Raw genomic sequence first — 23,883 nt, 5'->3', positions numbered from 1 at the left:
TCGATCTCAAATAAATTTAAGTGGGACCAAATGACACGCACTATCTTTCAATTAAAAAAAATTGTCGAAATCGGTCCACCCGTTTAAAGTTCTGAAGTAACATACATAAAAAAAATTTAAAAAAATAAAGTCGAATTGAGAACCTCCTCCTTTTTTTGGAAGTCCGCTAAAAATATAGGTATATTTTTATTTGCATTACTATAAGGTTGTAAAGAATAAATAATTACCAGGGTGTAATAAAAAATCACTGGCTTATTCTTTAGATTTTGCTGATTTCACAAATGAAAATCCATCCATCCATTATTTACCAATTTTCAGTGTATCAATATAACGTAATGAAGTATAATGTGCAGCCCCATACGTCGCAAACAGTACATACTCGCTTAGGTAAGGCCTGTTTCTCCGGTTTTTATTAGATAAACGATGTCCAACTAATAAAAATTTATTAGATATTTTTTACTTTCACCATTGAAATAAACTTCATACAGATACTTCTTCGTGCAATCTGTAAATCCAAAACTTGTAGTTTATTTATTGAGGTAAAAAAGATTATTACTTATTAACTATGGTCTATTTTGCTTCCGGCTAATAAATCTCATCAATAATTATATGCGGGACTAGCTTTATTAGACACCGTAGAAAGAGGAGCTTAGACGCGGGCAGGTTTGCCAAAATTCGACAAATATAGAACAGACCTCCAGATTTTTCGCTCAGACAGGCCAAACGGACGGGACTGGCGCCGAAAAAGATATCTCAGTAGTTAATATGTCTATAGTTTTATAGAAAACACAATATGTCATTTTACCCACCTATATTATTTTATACGGCTTTCCCCTATTTTACTACAACGTCAAGGACGCTAAATACTAATTGTAATTAAATCATTACTAACTATAATAGGTTGGGGAAAAAGTCTTCTTTATTAAACGGTTTTATTTAGCTCACCCCGTTTGTTTTATTTTTTATTATTCTTGGGTCAAATTTAGTAATTCAAATTTCACCCTCTTCCTGTCAACCGATTAATCTGAAATTTTGTATACACTTTGGATTTTGGTGACAATACAATTATGTTTATTCATTATCATTATAAATTCAAGATGGCCGCCGCTACAAAATGGCGGATAATTTATGTTTTATTAATCCCATCAATATGGGTATCAAATGAAAGGGCACAACAAGCAGAATACAATATACTATAAAAAATTGAAATCCAAGATGGCGGCCGCTACAAAATGGCGGATAACGTAGGTTTTATCAATCCCATCAATATGGGTATCAAATGAAAGGGCTCAACAAGCAGAATACAATATACTATAAAAAATTGAAATACAAGATGGCGGCCGCTACAAAATGGCGGATAACGTAGGTTTTATCGATCCCATCAATATGGGTATCAAATGAAAGTGCTCAACCAGTATAATCAATGTACTATATAAAATTAAAATCCAAGATGGCGGCCTCTACAAAATGGCGGATAACTTAGGTTTTATCAATCCCATCAACATGGGTATCAAATGAAAGGTCTCAACAAGTAGAATACAATTTACTATGCAAAATTGAAATCTAAGCTGGCCGCCGCTACCAAATGTCTGATAACAATTTTTTATCAATCCCACCAATATGGGTATCAAATAAAAGGGCTTGACAAGAAGAATACAGTGCACTATACAACCTCAATATTAAGATGGGCCTTGCAATAATGAAGCACTAAATGAATTAAACAGAATGCGAAATAAAAACTAAAAACTAGAAAATAAAAATAGGTAAAAAAACTTTTTAAGTTAAACGGTTTTATGTTAAACATACATTGCAATGTTTAAGATAAATGTACTAAAAACCAAAAAATAATAAAATAGATACAGTCGTGGGAATTATAAACATATGCATAGACTAGACTAAAATAAAACCGTGGGGCACGTCAATTGTCTACAAATTATCGACTTAATGTGCGATAGAAGAATCGTTTAATTCGTCGTTAAAATAGGCAGTTGGCCCGCAGACGGTGAGGAAATTACTTACTATTTTCTTGCTCATGGAAATTCCAATATTTATACACTCCATGTAAATAAAAGAGATGTTTCAACTAGTTTATCGTTGGACATTCACACTGCTGGCTGGCGAGGAATCGTTTCACTGATCGTAGTTTGTCTTTGATCGACAAAACATATGATAAAAGTACTACTCGCTCACCACTATGAAACCCTAAAACTCGCTTATAATCGAGCTTGCTAGCTTGTTTCCACATTCTAGCCCTACTTATCACACGTCCATCGTTGTCGGTTGAACAACTGCCTAATTATAGTGTAACATTACAAAACAAACATTTTAATCAACGATTGTAGACAATTGACGTGCCCCACGGTTTTATTTTAGTCTAGTCTATGCATATGTTTATAATTCCCACGACTGTATCTATTTTATTATTTTTTGGTTTTTAGTACATTTATCTTAAACATTGCAATGTATGTTTAACATAAAACCGTTTAACTTAAAAAGTTTTTTTACCTATTTTTATTTTATGGTAAAAATTAAAAATTATTAGTATTTTATTATTAAATATTTTCTAGTAAAAGTAAAAATTGAAAAAAAATTTTTTTGGTTCTATTGTTTGAAAGGTGTGATTTTAAAAATAAAATAAAATATAAAAAACGGTTTCCCACCGCTTATCATTTGTTTTTCTGTCCGACAAAATGGGCGAATCCAACGAAGAAAATAGGTACATTTTAAAGTTTTACTCTAAAAAAGGAAAAAATGCGACTCAAACCGCGAAAAACATTTGTGACGTTTATGGCCCTAAATCAGTGTCAATAAGAGTAGCACAAAATTTGTTTAAGCGTTATTAGGTAGGAAATTTTGATGTCAAATATATATGCATTTCGCTTTGGTTGCCCAGTTACGAATAAATGTGACGACATTTTTGAAAACGTGAAGCTACGTCGACATTTGTACGAATAATATCGGGGTGAAAAGTCAGTCAAGGAGCACAGGTTATCGCGAAACCCGGATTGACAGGCAATCAGGTGATTTTAAGTTGGATTTTAAAGCAAAAGAACAAGGCATCATTTAGAATGAGCTTTTACCGCCGCGCAAAAGCATCGATTTGGATTTCTACTATCAACAACAGAAAATGTGTGGTCTTTCATCACGACAACGCCCGACCACATACATTTTTAGCTATTTAACAAAAATTAAGAGAGTTTGACTGGGAAGTTTTAATACATCCACCATATAGCCCCATTCCCCATCTTGCACCCTCAGATTTCCATCTGTTTCGATCTCTTCAGAAGGCTTTAGGTAGTGTAAAGTTAACATCAAGAGGACTGTCAAAACTTCTTGTTGCGGCTTTTTAATAAGAAGTTCCAAAATTTGTACAGCAACGGAATCCTGTCACTATCTGCGATATGGTGGCAAGTTACGTAACAAAATAGTATATATATTATAATAAATTTCTATATAAAATACGAAGAAACACTTTCCCCGACCAAATGTGTATATGATACTAATATATTTGTATTGTCTACTACATGCGGATGTTCATCTTATTATCTAAACCGAGTAATAAATATTTTTAATAATTGTTTATAATTTATTAAAAAAATATTTCATTGTATATAAATAATTTTACGTTCATTTTTAAGATAAGTGATATGTAGAAACATATTTTCCTTACGTTTTATTGATTGAGCAGATGTTTGAACAATGTATAAACTCATACCATTTAATCAAAAGTGATAAAATTCTAATTTAAAAAACACATAGAAAACTTATCTAAATATGTTACCTAAAAATATGTAGGTTGTCTAGAAGAAATGGCTAATATGGCGTTAGTCGGCCAATTGCACATTGTACCTACTACACAATCTATAACTATCTTAAAACAATGTTTAATGCGTTACGTAGCTGTGGTATACCTACAACAAAGTGTAATTTATAAAAATCCGTGTAATGGTGTTTATAATCGCTAAAAACTTCGAACGATTTTTATGAATTTTAAACCGACTTCAATAAAAGACGAAGTCAAATTAAAATTTAAGTGTATTTTTTTATATGTACCTCATAGCTTTTTACTTAGTTGGCCGATTTAAATAATTCTTGTTATGTTATGTCTTGTCATGTAGTCCCATTTAAATTTAATTGAAATCTGACACATAACCTTTTGAATTATCTCGAGTAATGTATTACTTGACAATTTTTTGTCTACAATATCTTAAAGTGATATTTTGATTTTTTCATTACGAACTATAAATCATGTTACTAACAACACGTAGGGCTGCCAAACTTATGACCGAGGGCCAAATGAGCAAGTAAAGGTTCATAATGAAACAACAACATGTTAAACTTTGTACCGAGTACCGAATAATTTAATGTAAATTTAAGTGGCATTTTATTCAAATCTCTGTTCATAAAACGATAAATATTTTTAAATTATCTAATGACTATAAATACAGTTTCATGCACCTTATAGCACTGAAATCAAATATAGGTAAGTAGGTGGGTACCTTCAGTTATACTGTCAAAAATATGATTTTTACATACTTATTTAGTGGAAACTCAGGGAATTATAGTTTTGTTTATTACTACGTACTATAATTATTTATGTTATAAATTCCTAAATTATTTATTATATATATATCTCCTAGTTACAACGCGTAATTGTTGGGAAACAGGTCAGATTAGTACGTAAACTTAATTGTCTGCATCATTTTTATCACTTAGGGCCCAGCCCCATGTCCACGGCACGGTGCCGTCGCCGTAAAACGGCAAAATGCTGGCACCGTCACACGGCACGACACCGTGCCGCAGCACGGTGCCGTAGGACCGTGCGCCGCGCGCAACTTGTCAGTTGATATTTTGCAGTTTGTGTGCTCGGAGGTGCTTATGGATATGGATATGGATACGAGTTATTCTCCCGTTGTTACAAAGACGAAGAATGAAAAAGAAACCGAAACAGAGCAAATTTTGCGTAAATCCATATATTTATACAATGAACCAAGACGGAGACGGAGGTTATTACAAAAGAAAATATGTAGCTTTAAAAATATGTGCCCATGAGAAATTTTTTGAATATTTTAGAATGACGATATCAAGTTTTGAAGAAATTTTTACCAAAATAGCGCCTTGTTTACAAAAACAATATGCGTTCAGAAAACCTGTTGATCCTATGGAGATGCTTGTTTTAACTATCAAGTTAGAAATAAAACGAACTTATGATCAATCAAAATATGTTTATTTATTACTAGCCGTGAACGCGACTTTGTCCGCGTAGAATTTAACAAAAAAGTTATTGTTCAGTTCACAGAGTTATAAAATAAATGAATTTCTAAAATAAAAGTAGCCTAAGTTACTCCTTCAGTTATCTGCCAGTGAAAGTCCCGTCAAAATCGGTCCAGCCGTTGCAGATATTAGCCGGAACAAGCAGACAGACAAACTGACACACAGACAGACAGACAAAAATCGTATATGTACCGTGTAAACTTCCATATGTATTTCGTAAAAAGTGGTTTTTTTAATATTACAAACGACACTACAATTTTATTTATTTGTATAGATTTGTAGAGTATTTTTGAATATTGTTTAAATTCTGTGACAACGGCTTGATGGAATTTGAATTTAGGTATGAAAAGGGCTGAAAATTATTTTGTTAAATATCTAAGCACACGGTTCTTGTTACTTTGTTTTGTACACAAACTGCAAATTAAGTTGTGCGCGGCACACCGTCCACAACACCGTGCTGCGGCAACGCGCTGTGCCGTGCTACGGCGGCGGCGCCGTTCCGTGTTACGGTGCTGGCGTCGTGCCATGGCCATGGGCCGGGCCCGGGAATTGTCTTTTGTTTCGTGAATGAAAGTAACTACTGCTATATAACATATTTCATTTATGACAAGCCAAGATAATCCAGAGGAAAACGTTGATATTAACAAAAAAATATTGCTATCCGGGCGTTTTCAAGTCTTAAAATCATTCAAAATTCATCCCGTGTTCGTTGATTAAGGAAAACCTTGGGACCCACGTATACCTCAGAAAATATTCTGATATAAATCAAAGATCCAACATCCACGATCAAAGTGTTCGTGAATGATGTACAACAAAGGATTATGTATGAAATGATAGGTCATTTGAGCCGCTTGCTTGCGTGCAGGGACAATATGCGGTCAGACGTGCGTGTAAGTAATAAGCCCTGTTTTAGATTTATTCTATAAGTACCAACTATTATAGGTCGTTGCTTGCACGCTAAACGAGACAATACTATTTAAGTATTTCTGCAGACAACTATACAATTTCCGTTAAGCGAAAACTAGTCATAGTAATAGTATACATCTTAAAATACCGTATTTACAAATACGCCGTGCGAACAGCGATGAAGTATTCTTTATGTGACGAATAAAACTTACAATAAAAATTTTGATCTTTGTTTATCCTAAAGTATTATGAGAATAATTTAATTAGTCGGTAAGTTTCGTATTTAAAGTTCCTTTTTTTAATTACATTTTTTTTACCTTTCCTATCTAATTAAAAAAATGGAACAAACAAACAAATAATTAAAAATTAAGGCTATTTTACACTTATACCTTGAAAAGGTTTATTTAACCTTAGGCTACTAATTAATTATTGTACTGTGTGGCTACGGTACTAAACAATATAGCCACCCCCTCTCTTCCCGTGGGTGTCGTAAGAGGTGACTAAGGGATAACACAGTTCCGCTACCACCTTGGAACTTAAAAAGCCGACAGGTGGCGGGATAACCATCCAACTACTGGCTTTGAAATACACAGGCCGAAGACGGGCAGCAGCGTCTTCGGTGCGACAAAGCCAGTACTGCGGTCACCAACCCGCCTGCCCAGCGTGGTGACTATATGGGCAAAACACATGAGTTCACGTTATTTTTGGCGTGAACTTGTGGAGGCCTATGTCCAGCAGCAGTGGACTGTATAGGCTGTAATGATACTAATTAAGGGGTAACATATTTCAAGTGCGTATATTTAAATGAGAAACAAATGGCGCAAAAAAAATTACTGCAAAATAGCGAAGTTCTGTGACTCGATTTTATTAAAAAACGAATTCTCCCTAAGGATCTCCGCTGTCAATCATGGTCAGAGATGGCTCGTGACATTTTTTGATAGGAGTTTACAAAAAGAAAAGAAAAAACGAAAAACTAGAACTTACCATTTATTATATTTGTACACAAAATCCATTCGGTCCATGTAGATTCACCACCACTGCCAGCGCTACCACCACACACGGAAAACAAAATAATTTATTGCTTTCTTCACATCCACAAAATCAAGATGTTTTGAAACATAGTTCAGATTTTAAAACAGGTGTAAAAGATTAGTTTTAGACTTTTAGTACTTTATTTTTGAGTAAGTGCTATTTCAGGACGTGATGGCACCTTAGCTTTCAGTTCTGGGCATAGGCCTCTTTCTCCATTTAGGAATAGGATCATTATTTATATTTATTATTAAATATTGACTTGAATTCGCATTGACGCATTGAGTTATTTCTTAATTACATACATACATATAATCACGCCTCTTTCCCGTAGGGGTAGGCAGAGACCACTTCTTTCCACTTGCTACGATCCTTACATACTTGTTTCGCTTCATCCACTTTCATTATTCCCTTCATACATGCTCGTCGGTTTAGGGTACTCTTGACCTGGCCTTTTTTCAAGACGTCGCCGATTTGGTCTTGAAATGTCCGCCTAGGTCTACCCCTTCCAACACTTCCACTCACACTCGCCTTATACACTTTTTTCGTCAGTCGTTCTTCATTCATTCTCTCGACATGACCAAACCATCTCAGCATACCTTTCTCAATTTTTGTCACTACATCTTCTTTCAGACCACACCGTTTCTTTATCTCACTATTTCTCATCCTGTCACTCAGTTTAACTCCTATCATGCTTCTTAACGCTCTCATCTCAACTGCATTTATTCTGCTTTCATGTCTCTTCTGCCATACCCAACTTTCACTTCCGTACATGAGTGTCGGAAGCAACACCCCCTCATGCACAGCCAAACGAGCCTTTTTAGACACCTTCCGACTGCTCATAAAGGAGTTCAAAGCTCCGTTCACCATGTTTCCTGCATTCACTCTTCTTTCAATATCACTCTCACACTTTCCATCTCTTGTAAACTTCGAACCCAGATACACAAACTCATTCACCTGTTCAATTTGTTCATCTCCAATCACGATATTACAGTCTGTCACTACCTCATCTCTTTCAAACACCATCACTTTCGTCTTCTTTACATTCATCTTCATTCCCTTTCTAACAAAAGCTCCACTCATAGCAGTTACCATCTCCTGCAACTCCTCGGCCGAGGACGCAAGTAATACTTGGTCATCAGCATAGAGAAGACATTTGACGAGTAACTCACCCATTCTCAACCCACTTTCATTCTCTTTTAACTCTGTCAAGCAATTGTCCATGAACAAGTTAAACAGCCACGGTGACGCTACACATCCCTGTCTAACACCTTTTTCGATATTAAACCATTCAGTGTATGCCCCGTTTATCCTCACACAAGCACTAGAATCCCTATAAAGAGATTGTAGTGCTCGCATGAGTGCGCCGCTCACACCGTACACGGACAATGCTGACCACAATTCATATATTATTCTTCAATATTTCTTAATTACTTTTAAAAATTAAATTTTATTTGGGTTTTGAACTTTTGATCATTTATAGCAGTTTTGCCCCGCGTGGGCTAAATATTAAATTATAATATTTACGGATATTATCTGTCAAATTAGAGTCACCGCTGTTTTATAGCGTGTTTATTTTATTTATCATTATATTGCATACTAGCTGTGCCCGCGACTTCGTCCGCGTGGAATTCAAAAAAAATATTTACGTATTGTTAAGTTTGCAGAGTATTATATAAAATAAAAATTTAAAATATTATTAGCCTAATTTACTCTTTTTTACATCAGCTATCTGCCAGTGAAAATCCCGTCAAAATCGATCCAGACGTGTCTGAGATTAGCCGGAACAAACAGACAGACAAACATAAATTATAAAAAATGTTATTTTGGTATATGTACCGTATTGTAGATATGAATGCAGTAAAAAACGGTTATATTAATATTACAAACAGACACTCCAATTTTATTTATTTGTATAGATGTATAGATTTCGGCGCGCGACAATCTCGGATGTCAAAAACCGGTTTCTTCGAGTTGATTCTACTTCATTATTGACTTATTGTACTAACGCCACGTTACATTCGTGTTTATACATTTTAATACGAGTCGATACTAGTTTAAATATTACGCAGTGCGAGGCACGCGAGCACGTGACAATAATTAGGTATATGGTTCGAAAACGCTTTAAAAGCGTAATAGGAGATGATATTTTCATTTATAGTTCGCTACAGCGAGCTACAGCACTAAACGGTGATACCACGGGGTGATACACTATATATGGTTAGGTGCGGTCAGGTGACTGGCGCTTTAAATACAATGCGACGATCGCGCTAGTGTTCGTGGCCCGTAGTCCGACTTAGCGCCGCGCAATGCCCTAAATTTCTTCTGACTTCGTCCTAAGCTGAGATGCAATCTCGCTAAGATTGAAGAAAAAACAAACAGAACCTCAGAACGAACGGCCTTCCTATAGTTCCAAATAAATATGTTTGCTCGCATACGAAAAAAAAAACCGAGTAGTAGTAGTACGACGCCAATAATAGTAAAAATAGTCAAGTAAATACGCATTCTTAGAGATAGCGCAAAAAGTACTTGTTAGATTTCGATGAAATTTAAATAACAAAACAAGCATCAGCTTTCGATTAAAATAAGAATCATCGAATCGGTGAAAAGTTATGAGGTAACTCACTGAAAAAAACTGAATTGAGAACATCCCTCCTTTTTTGAAGTCGGTTAAAAAAGATAAGCAAAACAATTTGATAATTAGATTATGCCATATCGACACCTGATATGAAGAACATTGTATCTGATTTTGTTAAGTTTTCAGGAGAGCGTTTTACAATGTGGTTGCATGTAAAAAGTGGCCAAGTGATATTAAGTAAAGCCGCATCCGTAATGAAGTAAATTGTTCTACTATTAGAGCTTGACCACGTTGTGATACATCAAACGAAAAGCTGTTTTGTTCAAGTTTCTTTTTAAGAATTACAATGACTTTTTTTTGGTTGCCCATGTTTATTTTGTTCTACACAATCTCACGAATTGGCAAAGGTTTACTAAGATGTAGGTTGTTTCCAGTTTGTTATAGATACAGTTTCTTAACCTCATTTCTAATTATTATACACTAAACACTTCGTTTAGTACCTATATCCATAGACTTCCCAATAGTTTAGTCTTTGTTCCGCTAGGATCAAGAAGCTGCGATTACGGAAATGAAGAATATTTAAATTTACATTTTAATTCACATTGTAGAAAATGTACTAAAGCTTTCTGCATATTATGGATTAGACTATATTTCTTTCAAGAGATTTGATGATATTAAAGAGATATAAAATGTCTTACAACCAATATCTGTTGTCTCAATTTTGTTACCTTCGCCCACTTTTTAGACTGTCCGGTTCTTGATGTAATAGAGATAACACTTCATTAAACTATCATTGTTTACCTTTTTTTATTCAATAGTTTATAAATTTTAATTTCAAAATTATTACATGTATAAAACAAAGACGCTTCCCGCTGTCTGTATGCTTAGATCTTTTAAACTGAGTGATTCCAGAGAGAAGGTCTAAATGTACTAGTGGTCGCCCAGAGGTCGAAATTCGACCATAATTAAAAATTTAAATTAAAGAAAACAAAAAATAATGAAAATAAAGAACCGTTTTTTTTTTTAATTTCAATTTGACTACAGACATTGAAAATCAACAAAAAAGCATAATAAGCGTGTGTGGGTCAAATACATAGCAGTGTGTGTAATGTTTTTTTTTTTATTGATTTAATGTACTTTTTATGCATAATTTAAAAAAAAAATAAAAAATGAGTATTCTGCACTTCTTTATATAAACTATAAGTGTGCGAAATTTCATACTCCTCCGTCCGCGTAATTTTTGTAAGATGAGGTAGGTACTAAGTTTTGCTTCACGTATTAATATATAGATAATACATGCATAATATAGTAGAGGAACACTGATACTTTTTGCAACCGTGCGAAGCCGGGGCCGGTCGCTAGTATTAAATTAAACATGCAAAATTTCCTTACATGAAATATCCCTTAAAAACCTTACATCACTTTAGATGACGGTATAAACTACACTGTGTATTATTGTGAACTAGCGACCCGCTCCGGCTTCGCACGGGTATAAAATTATATATAATTATAGCCTATCTCATTCACTGAAAAAATGATTAAAATCGATCCAGTAGTTTTCATTTATTTATTACTGCCCGTGGCCCGCAGGTTTAAAAGCCAGCCGGAACCGCCGCAAACGCTACGTACCGCAATTTTAAAATTTGTAATATGTTCGAAAATATTCATTTAAATCATATTCTGTAAAGGGCCATATAGATCTATATTAAATCAACAATATATTTAAGGTATTTAATTAGATAAGGATTAATGCTGTATTGGTTAAAATCGCTTTGAAAATTAGCCATTATTTGTCGTAAAAAGTAAGTGACAAAAAAAATTATTGTGGGATGGCTATTGTGGGTTATCCCTAAAAGATAGGCGTATACCATGGCGGAGTTTTCTGTAAACCTTTTCAATGTGTACAATACTTCGTACATTATTTTGATAAATCTCGTAGGGTTCAGCCTGCGGTTGCAATTTAAGCGGTAAAAATGTAAATATTTACGACATCTCATTAGAAACCTGAAAAATAACAATTACTCCACTATTTAATGGATGTTATTATACATATAAACCTTTCTCTTCAATCACTCTATCTATTAAAAAAAACGCACCAAAATCCGTTGCGTAGTTTTAAATATTTAAATATACATAGGGACATAGGGACAGAGAAAGCGACTTTGTTTTATACTATGTAGTGATATACAAGAATGTAAGTTTCAAACATAAATTTTCATATTTTTGCCTTTTTATATTGTAAATATATATGTATATTGGTTCTTTTTTTAATTTTGATATAAAACCCTAAAAATATAGTTATTATCATTTAACCTTAATATATTTAAACGAGTCACTAAGTTACCTTAAGCCGGCCATGATGTCTCGTGAGAAAGATAATAAACAAGTACACGACAATTAATTACGAGGAATTATGTATTTTGTCTTTGTTTTTCCCCTCACTATCAACCGCAAGGAAAAAAGAGTACCTACTGATATTAAAAAAAGGTTTTTATGCATTTATCCAAAAGTAAAAAAGGTGCTTTTAGAAATTATATACGAAATATTAGTAAAACTAAAGTTTTTAAAGTTTTTGTATATAAAAATATACCTATAGCAATTGATAGGGAATAAACTGAGACAGATATGCTCATTTAGGTATTTTAAATGAGCATATCGGTCTCAGTTTATTCCCTATCAATTGCTATATATTCTGTATTTTTTTTTCTACCTCGATATTTACCTATAATTACTTCAAATTTTAATAAGTTCTTAAAAATGTATGAGGGTGATTATTTTGAGATGTGCATATCACGCGGCCCTCCATAAATAACTACTTAGTTAAATATAAAGTTACGTTTTTTTTCATTTCACGTAAAATATAGTTGCAGCACTATATACAGATGTACATAATATATTCCTATTGTTATAAATAGCTTAGTTATGTTCGTAAACGTTCCTCAAATCTCATCACCATTCGTGTCCCAATCTCCAAATTTTAGCAGTTCATGCTCTTGAAGTTATAAAAATACTCTAAAGATCGTATTTTTAAGAAGTTATTTAAATAGTACACAACATGTTTTACCAATTATCAAAATTATACATATTAAAGAATACCTTTAGGCAATTTGTGACGACTTTGAAAATTGTCCCAACACTTCCGACTCACTACCATTTGTTCATACAGTCGGAGGGTAATTTTTTTGTGCATAGGGTAAATTGCTATCTATAGAGAACTCGGTGGTCGCGCTCAGTTCTGCCTCTCGACTCGTGCGGGTAACACATCAAAAAGTGTTTTGGCGCCAACTCTAGCCTACCTTAATCGCCCAGAAATTGTGTTTGGCAAAAAAAAATCTCCTTACCGTTCGAGATTTCCCTGGTAAGTCTAATATTTTTATTTAACATTTTTATGCATTGTAACAGTCGCCATAGGATACTCTTTGAGTTGATTAAGTTTCTAATTTTTTAAGTTATACAAAGAACATATAATGTGAAGAAGTATACAAATATCTAATTACCGTTTATATAATTACCGTTTTTCCCGTTCGTATTTTGGCGAATGGTAATGAGCAATTTAAAATGGTAATTGGCACCAGCATATGCTGGTCTCTTATTATATTGAATCTTCTTACTCCGCTAGTCCAGCCCAAGGTATAATTCTTATTACCAACGCGTGACCCATTGTTGATCTTCCGGTATGAACTCGCACTTTCGCAACAAAAAAACCTACTAACAGACTACCCACCTACCACTAACATATCATCATTTCAGCCTATTGCAGTTCACCGCTGGACACAGACCTCCACAAGTTCACGCCAAAAATGCGTGAACTCATGTGTGTAGCCCATAGTCATCGCGTTGGGCGGGCGAGTTGGTGACCACAGGACTGGCTTTGTTGCACCTAAGACGCTACTGCCCGTCTTCGGCCCGTGTATTTCAAAGCCAGCGGTTAGATGATTATCCCGCCATCGGTCGGCTTCTTAAGTTCCAAGGATGTAGTTGTTATCCCTTAGTCGCCTACGACACCCACGGGAAGAGAGGGGTGGCTAAATTCTTTAGTGCCGTAGCCATACAGCAGACCACTAATATGTATATATATATTTATCAGAATAAAAATGCCTCGGAAGAAACAGCAATCGAAAGAGGAAACATTGGCCAAGGCTAAAATCGCGCGTCGGAAACGATACGCTAAAATCCAAGCTGAACCTATTTTATATGCACTTAAAAATGAAAAAGAACGTCAGCGATACAAAAAACGAAGAGCTAGGAGGCTACAGAGGAAGAAATGGAGAGAGAACTCTAAAAAGCATTTTCAAAAAAAAAGAAATTAATGAAGGAAGGAGTTAAATATACAAGTGAAAGTCCCAGTAAAAGTGAAAATAATGGAAATAATATTGAAAAAACACCCAGAAGACAAAACTCAATTTGTGAAAATGGGCCACAATCATCTACATCTAACGATCTACACGAAACATTAGTCAATAACTTGAGATGAAAAAAATTAAGGAAGATGCGCTACATAATACAAAAAAAAAACTAAATTTACAAATCACAATTAGAATCTAAAATAAATCATCATCATCATCATCATTACAGCCTATACAGTCCACTGCTGGACATAGGCCTCCACAAGTTTACGCCAAAAATAACATAAACTCATGTGTTCTGCCCATAGTCACCACGCTGGGCAGGCGGGTTGGTGACCGCAGTACTGGCTTTGTCGCACCGAAGACGCTGCTGCCCGTCTTCGGCCTGTGTATTTCAAAGCCAGCAGTTGGATGGTTATCCCGCCATCGGTCGGCTTCTTAAGTTCCAAGGTGGTTGTGGAACCTTGTTATCCCTTAGTCGCCTCTTACGACACCCACGGGAAGAGAGGGGGTGGCTAAATTCTTTAGTGCCGTAGCCACACAGCACCTAAAATAAATATAAGACGAAAATAATTATAAGACTGAAAAAAACGACTGCAAAGTCCTAATTCTAAAGTAACAGCACTAGTAAGAGACAAAACCAAAGTAGAAGAAGCAAAGCAATGAGGAATACGTTAGAAGCAAATTACAAAAATAAAAAATTGAAGAAAGAAAAAAGAGAATTTAGTGATGCTGTCATTAGTAATAAGCTGATTTTGAAAGATCTTAAGATTTTATCTGAAACTAATAGATTTCGAGTGCGAGAGATAAATAAAATTAACCAAAGAAATGTTAAATATGAGAAACTAAAAGAAGACATTCAATTATTTTTTGACCGCGACGACGTTTCTAGGGCGACCTCAGGCATAAAAGAATTTATTACAAAAAAGAAAGGGAGAAAGCAAAAGCGGTATTTGTTAGATACAATAACAAAACTTCACAAAATTTTTGAAACTGAATTTCGCAAGGTAAGTTACTCTTACTTTTGTAAACATAGACCATTTCGGGTACTTATATCTAATGTAAATCAAAGTGATACGTGTCTTTGCAAATTTCATGCAAACATAGATCTTTTGATTCAAACGTTGCACAAAAAAGAAGATAATTAAATACAACAATTCTAGCAACTTAATTTATTAATTAGTATTAACAGTCAGTTTTTGAGCAACATTGTATTGATTGATTATTGTCATTACATTGACTATTTGTCTATGTTGCTCAAAAACTGAATGTTTACTTGAATGGTGTAATTTGTGCAAAAATAAAGTTGATAACGAAGATCCAGTATCATTCAAAAAATGGGAAAATTCGATAAGCACTTACGTAGTTAAAGGCGTAGAGAAAACTAAAAAGATAGCTATTCCTAGATAAGCTATTGCAGAATTAGAAAATAAAATTCCTATATTTCTGAAACATGAAGGAACACGCAGGTGGTAATTTGCTGCAGTAAAAGATCTGAAGGAACATCTCAAGGGCAATGAAGCTATCATTCACATAGATTTCAGTGAGAACTATGCTTTGAAATATGGGTCGGAGGTTCCAGCTTTCCACTTTGGAGGAAGTAGGCAAGAGCTAGAACTTCACACTGCAGTTATATATATGATGGATAATATATTTTTTAAATTTTTATATAAGATCTCATCGTCTAACTTCAATTTCACTGAGTTTTGAACTAGTGTCTTAGTTGATTTTATTTCAATTACTAGACAGAAAGTATTATAAATTTTTGGGAAAACTGCTTTATTTTTGACTAATTATTATTATTCAATCACGTCGCTATATAGCTAAGTTTGAAATCATTTACTGTCACCTAAATAATTAATAAATATGTGATTCAAGTATATTATTCACTTTATTTCTAATTACCAATCACGAAGCATAATTACCCTTTTTATATACTAATTACCGTGTGTTTTATATCTCATCACCGTTCGACGGAAATTTTCAGCTTTAGATTCAGACCCATATATCATTTCAAATACTGTGCGCTTGATTTATTTCGTTAATCTGCACTATAAACTTTAGGTTAAATCAATAAAAGTTGTAATTGAAAGAAATATTTTACCTTAATTTACAAACCCTGAATATGTCTATCTTCAAATATTCACCCATGAAACTAAAAAATATAACTTTTTTATAATATAACTTATATTTAAATCCATAATAGCAGGATCACGAGTATGTAACATTTAACTAACTTAAAATAACATATGAATAGTGAGCATATCTACATATATTATAATAAATTTCATTAAAATAAAAAACCTTAAGTATATATATATATATATATATATATATATATATATATATATATATATATATATATATATATATATATATATATATAATAACTAAATATTATTATTAAAAGGAGTCCCTTTAGACAAGGTTCAAAAGATACTGGCAGCGTTCCCCCTTTAAATAGCTAGATTAATTCTTTGTCCGAAGTATCTGCCAGATCTTCGGTCTTCTGTGACGTCGAATAGCCTTTTTGCTATTTCCTTAAAAAGTGTTATAGCACTAGGACCCCACGGACCAAGGGTCTCGACACCGAATGGGACAAAATCATATTCGGAGCCTAGACCCCTGTATTTGTCTGCTATTGTCGTCACTTCACAATCCGCACCAGCTCTGTTGTTGGTTCCATGTAGATGGGAAGGGGCCAGCATGTCTGAACAGGTTGGATCCCATACCAGCACCCGGCCCATCTTCCATGGAATTAAACTCATACAGTCCGGTCTCTTGCCATCGTCTCTTGAAATACCAGTCGGCTCAAGTAGACTTGGCACGTTGACGGTGGCAAGGGACCGGCGTATGATATTGTTAAGTGCGGCATGTCTCGAGAAGCGGCCTGCACTTTTTAGGCATGACGGACCGTGATGTCCTAGCTTATCGACATCACTGCCACAGGGATATTTATGAGGAGCGCAGAAAATATTAAATTATCACTAAATTACATTGGATATATTTAAATTGAAGAAAATGCAAGTGCCGAATATCTAAAATCCGCACGGCCGAAAGTAAGTGAAGCTTCAAAAAACCAACATAAATTTAAATCGACAAGTACATGTAGTGAACGTTTTAAGTATCTCAGCGAGTCTCATGAGCGAAGCCTTCGCTCCGATGATAGTTTACTTCTTAAAATTCCTCCCCACTCCATTAATTTCTATACTAAATCATTTACTGTCCAAGCTGCTTGGCTTTGGAACTCCCTTCCTTTGCCCATCAGACGCGTTGAATTCCTTCCAATTTTCAAGAAGTCGGTGAAACACTATTTCTTTCAATTTTAATCTTTCTATCTAGTCACATATTATCTCCTGTCCTCACTTTGAATCTTATCATAATAATTCATTAACTTTATATACGTCTATGTATGTCTATTACAACTTTCCATTTATATATGCCATGTACATACATATACTTTATTTTAATTATTTATTATTTTTTTATTACATTATTTATTTGTCTAAATATATTGTATATGTTTAGGTAAAACTGTACACCTAAACTGTCTACAATATACCATTTCCTTTACCTAAAGGTTGCCTGGAGGAGATCGCTCATTAGCGATAAGGCCGCCTTTTGTACTTAACTCCTGTTTTTATTTTTGTATTTTTGCTCACTCTTGGTGTACAATAAAGAGTTTTTATTATTATTATTATTATTACATAACACAACATGGGAAAAAATTTCGATAAAATGATAAAATGTCGATTAAAGACGCATTATTAGGGATAACTAAAAAGCACTTTACAGTTCTCGATCAAATTTAAATGGGAGCACTCGACAAGCACCAGTTTTCGAATGAAAGAAGAATAATTAAAATCGGTGCACCCAGGAATAAATTACGAGGTTAATACATACACACAAAAAATTGAAAGTCAGTCATCAGTCGAATTGAGAACCTCGTCCTTTTTCGACGTCGGTTAAAAACGCTGTAAATAATACTGATTTAATAATTCAATTGATTCATATTATCTTTCACGTGGCGGCCGCTACTATGACAAAAGCAGTAGGGAGCAAATCGACTCGGCGACAGTAGTGGAATCATCTAGAGGTAATGTTTAAATTTTTGACGAATGACGCACATAAGTATTATCACCGCGACCCCTGAGGAATCACGTCGTGAACTTTGGCTATGTGTGTAATCTTTTAATCGTATTTTTTTGATTAGACATAATGTCTGACGATTGATACTTTTGTCTTTAGTATGATATACGAATTGGTTTTAGTAGTGTAATTTTTACATAAAGTAATAAAATTAGCTGGAATAAGCATCATACACATTAAATACAAAAAAAGTTGTAACTCTTCCCGTTAAACGTTCTATTTTTTCATCAATATAAGTATAAAATGCCCCTTAAAATAGCCGTTTTCCTGGTCTGAATAATTTCATTAATGTTCGGAGTTTGAGAGGCATATATAGTTTTTTTTTTCACTATTCAATTTTCAAAAGTGAATATCATTGTACTAGGACCACTCCTTCGTATTTCGTGTCTTTCAGTGTTGATGCCATGCAGTTTTATTATATTCATTGTTAGTGAGCTAATCACGTAATGTCATGTCTGGCCGATTTTGATAGCACAGCATTGAGGGCGACGAACTTCATCTACCCTGACCTGAAAATCCAAGGCTCTTCCAGGATTTTCAGTGGAAGTTCTTAGCATCCTTCCGTATAAAAATAATATATCCGTATGAATGTTCTTAAGTTTGGGAATCAAAAGTAGAATCAGTACGAATATATAACGATTCATTCTGATTGATCAAGATTGCTAAACCCCTAAATATCTGCAGTTTTAAGTGGGTTATTAATATTATATATATATATTGTTTTAAGTGGGTTATTAATATTATATATATTTAACTGAGGTAGGGCACAGCAGGAATTCCCTGCTCAAAATATGGAGCAGCCCGACTGGGGAAGTACCTCGACCTTACAGAAAATCACAGCAAAATAATACTGTTTTCAAACAGTATTGTGTTCCTGTTGGTGAGTAAGGTGACCAGAGCTCCTGGGGGGGTTTGGGGATTGGGTCGGCAACGCGCTTGCGATGCTTCTGGTGTTGCAGGTGTCTATAAGCTACGGTAATCGCTTACCATCAGGTGAGCCGTACGCTTGTTTGCCGACCTAGTTATATAAAAAAAAATATAATGATTATAATGCTGCAGGTAGTAACAAACTTTCAACTAGCTGAAGTGATTGTTTGTATTTTTTTCTGTATTTGATAGCCTATTTATCACATAAGTTAATATAGTTAGGTATATTATATCATATTTTGAGTGATACGCTGCTGCGATGTAAAAGGTTTGTGAAACCGTGGGTGATCTAACATGCATTTATGTACTTATATACATAAAAATGAATCGCTTAAATATTTGTAAATGCATAATTTCCCAACGACTGCACCAAATAAGATTTTAAAAAATTGCATCGTTTGTAATCAATATTTTTGGCTGCGATCTTCTGTAAGGTCAAGATCCATCGGCTTTATAAAAACTCAAGAGTTTGTTTGTTTGTTTGTTTGTTTGAACGCGCCAATCTCAGGAACTACTGGTCCAATTTGAAAAATTATTTCAGTGTTAGATAGCTCATTTATTGAGGAAGACTATAGGCTATATATCATCACACTAAGACCAATAGGAGCGGAGCACCAATGAAGAATGTTTTAAAATCGGGTTTTTTTTTTCCTTTTCAGAGCTTCCTCAGTTAGCCCAAAAGCTGTTCCACGCGGACGAAGTCGCGGGCAGAAGCTAGTAACGAATAAAGTTACATTTCATAACCTTATTTATTTTAACACACATTTCTTACAAATAAACATGTACTCTTTGCTCACTACACTCTTCGTATTTTTTGACAGTTTGTTTTGATTGGTTGATTGATTGGTTGTTTTTAAATGAGTCCAAATGTTCACTTATTTTTAGGACAGGCTACGAATCTGAATTTTTTAACGTAACGGTGAAAATCATCTCGCAATTAGACAAATTAATTTGTTATCACGTTGTTAATTTTCTTTGATTTGTGATGAATAACGATTTAAAAAAGATAAAACCAGTTTCACAGAATTTTTAGTTTAGACATCCTTTCAATAATACTAATCAAATTAAGTACAAACATACAACAAAAAGGGCACACATCCTATTATTTAAAATAACATCAATAAACTGAAATTCGTTGAACACGACTACTTATGCGAATGGAAACATCACGTTGATTAATAAGACCGTGTAAATACACTAAATAGTTGAAAAAATAACATGTATGGAAAATTTCTGAACGCTTCGGACGCGTGATTTGTTAAATATGACTTGCATAAATTTAATACTTATTTTAGATCGATGTCCTTGGAGAGGTCAATAACTATTGAATAATATCGTGTAATTGATCTTTTATCACAATTATGTATTACATTTTTTGAATACAATAAGCATAATCAATTATAAAAGACCGAGTAAGCGCACGCGCCGCTAGCGTGGCTGGTGATAATTTGTTGTATAGGTATTATCGCCTTTGTATATATTATCATACCATGTTTTAGAGGTCAATTACAACTAAGAATGCTAAAATAACGATTAGAAATATTCACAGGGAAACTAATGAGTGTACGTAACGATTTTTATTTATATATTAATACGTGAAGTAAAAACTTTGTACCTCTACCCCTTTTTACGAAAATTGCGCCGACGGAGGAGTATGAAATTTCGCACACTTATAGAGAAGGAGTGCCGAATGCTAATATTTTTTTAATTATGCATAAAAATACATTAAATCAATAAAAAAAACATTACACACACTACCCTGTATTTGATACACACGCATAAGATAATACTCTTTTGTTACCCGACTGCCAAGGACGGGTTATGTTTCTCTCGCGTATCTTTTATGTAATATTCTTTATTACCTCATATCTCCAGAACCGCTGATCAGATTTTCACAATTGAGGTATCGTGAGATTTGTCTTAGTAGCCCAACTGTTTTTAGATCAGTGATTTAAAACAATCAAACATGGCGGCTGTGCGAAGTGGTCAATGTAGTTAATGAAAAAAAATTTTTTTTTAATGAATACAACAGTATGGGTATCAAATTAAAGGGCTCAATTCAAGAATTTCAAAAAGGTATATCATGATTATTATAACCGTAATACTTATAAAAAAATACAATAAGAAAGTATAAAAAATGTTGACTTTGCTCTTTCCTATGCCTATGCCAAGCAAGCTGCGAGCTGCGTTTATTCCTCACCTCTTAGGCGACGATTAATTTCAGAGTGTAGCCTTTCCAATAAAAAAAAAGAATTATCAAATTCGGACTGCTCTGTAAAAAGTTATGCATGGTCAAATATAAAAAAAAAATATATACGTGGCGAATTTAGAACCTCCTGTGTTTTTTTTTCGTCGATAAAAAATGGCTTAACCAACCACATGATGTAAACTCTTTTAATGAATTGAATCGATTACTTCATTTGCCTACCTAAAAAGACATAAATAAAATAATAATCACTCATCACTTCAGCCTATCGCAGTCCACTGCTGGACATAGGCCTCCCCAAGTTCGCGCCACACATCCCGGTCTTCCGCAATCCTCATCCAGCCTACACCGGCAATCTTACGTAGATCGTCGGTCCAACGGGCCGGAGGACGTCCCACACTGCGTTTGCCAAGACGCGGTCTCCACTCTAGGACCCGACTACTCCAACGGCCATCGGTCCTGCGACACAGATGACCAGCCCACTGCCACTTCAACTTGCTAATTCTGTGGGCTATGTCGGTTACTTTCGTTCTCTCGCGGATAGTCTCATTTCTAATCCTGTCTTTGAGAGAGACCCCAAGCATAGCCCGTTCCATTGCACGTTGAGCGACTTTAAACTTGTGGACCAGTCCCTTCGTCAGTGTCCACGTCTCGGCTGCGTATGTTAACACAGGCAGGACGCATTGCTCGAAAACTTTAGTCTTCAAGCATTGCGGAATCTTCGAAGTGAAGACTCGACGGAGTCTGCCAAACGCCGCCCAGCCCAACCGAATCCTCCTATCGGCCTCCTTCTTGAAGTTGTTGCGGCCTAGTTGGATAGTATGGCCTAGGTAAATATAATCCTGAACAACTTCGAGAAGGGTACCATCGACCGATACCGGTATCGGAATGACTTGGTTGTTAAACATAACTTTCGTCTTATCCAAGTTCATACAGAGACCGACACGTCGAGAGGACTCGTTTAGGCCGGCCAGCATTTGGCCTAACTCATCCAGCGTCTCCGCAAAGATGACAATATCGTCGGCGAAACGAAGGTGAGAGATGAATTCACCATTGACGTTGATGCCTCGTTTCCCCCAATCCAAGGTCTTAAAAACATCCTCTAGCGCAGTGGTAAACAGTTTCGGTGATATTACATCCCCCTGTCTTACCCCACGCCGGAGGGAAATAGGTCTTGTTCTTTGGTCATTGACATGAACGGTCATCGTCGCCGCTTCGTACATAGATTTCAGTACCTCGATATATCGCCAGTCGATATGACATCTCTGCAGAGAGTCCAGGACAGCCCAGGTCTCGACAGAGTCGAAGGCTTTCTCGTAGTCCACAAATGCCATACACAGCGGTTGATTATATTCTTCCGTCTTTTGGATAATCTGCCGAACAGTATGGATGTGGTCCACGGTGCTGTAGCCATTTCGAAACCCAGCCTGCTCTGGTGGTTGGAATTCGTCGAGTCTTCTGGCGAGACGATTCGTAACAACCCTCGAAAACAGCTTATAGACGTGGCTCAGAAGTGAGATCGGTCTGTAATTCTTTAACAGAGACTTATCGCCTCTCTTAAAGAACAGCACCACCACACTCCTGGACCACGCCTCCGGCGTGGTACCTCGGTGGATGACGGCGTTAAATAGTCTTGCCAAGGCATTCAGGACAGGTCACCCTGCGGCTTTAAGGAGTTCAGTGGTAACTCCGTCATCCCCCGGGACCCTCCCATTTTTAAGCTGCCCGAGCGCTGTACTAATCTCGCCCTCTTTGAAGTCCGGGATAATCTCCGAATAATGGCGCAACAATGGTGCCCGTGGATCTACGGTGTCCCAAGTCGCAGGCTTGCGTGCGTTCGACGAGTACAGCTGTCCATAAAAATTCTCAACCTCTTCTCGGATCTGAGGGCGAGAGCAGACGGTTCAGCCATCTGCTGTTTTAAGCTTCGCAAGAAGGCTTCTCCCCAATGGTCTTTGGAACTTTGAACCCCCTATTCTGCTCAATCAGAGTAGTAACCTCTCTCGTATTTGAGCAGCGGAGGTCTCGGCGAATAAGTTTCCGTATCCTCTTGGAAAAAGCCCTCTGTTCTGGCGAAGCAGCCGGCAACTCGTGCCTCTGCCGCATCAGATCCAAGGCTTCGGGAGAAAGTTTGGACTGCTTTGTTGGCTTTTTTGGTGGAATGTGCCTGCGACCCAGTGTACACACCGTCTTCACCACGTTGTCGGTTATCTCGTCCACGTCGCTAGTAGTTTCCAGCGAATCGAATCGGTTTTGGAGTTCCAATTGGAACTGCTCGGAGCCACATAGTATTTGGGGCAACGTAGGTCGCAGAGTAGATTTCATCAAGCGGGTCCGCTCCTTCCGGAGACATATATTCAGAGTGCCCCGTACTAGCCGGTGGTCGCTGCCGGTGTTAAACCTGTTAACCACTGAGACATCTCTGAATATATGCCTTTTATCCGCTATGATGAAATCTATCTCGTTCC

The 23,883-nt window shown here is 35.6% G+C and overlaps 1 long non-coding RNA gene across 1 annotated transcript; it reads left to right on the top strand.

Moving 5' to 3' along the window:
• The first annotated feature begins 302 nt into the window (after window positions 1-302).
• Window positions 303-20,008, top strand: LOC123668639. The gene is made up of 2 exons (XR_006745612.1): window positions 303-387; window positions 19,869-20,008. It is a non-coding gene; the product is annotated as an uncharacterized LOC123668639 (long non-coding RNA).
• The last annotated feature ends 3,875 nt before the right edge of the window (window positions 20,009-23,883 follow it).

This window comes from Melitaea cinxia, chromosome Z (assembly GCF_905220565.1).
Source record: "Melitaea cinxia chromosome Z, ilMelCinx1.1, whole genome shotgun sequence".
NCBI classification, from domain to species: Eukaryota; Metazoa; Arthropoda; class Insecta; order Lepidoptera; family Nymphalidae; genus Melitaea; species Melitaea cinxia.
This window is presented reverse-complemented; position numbering and strand designations above follow the sequence as displayed.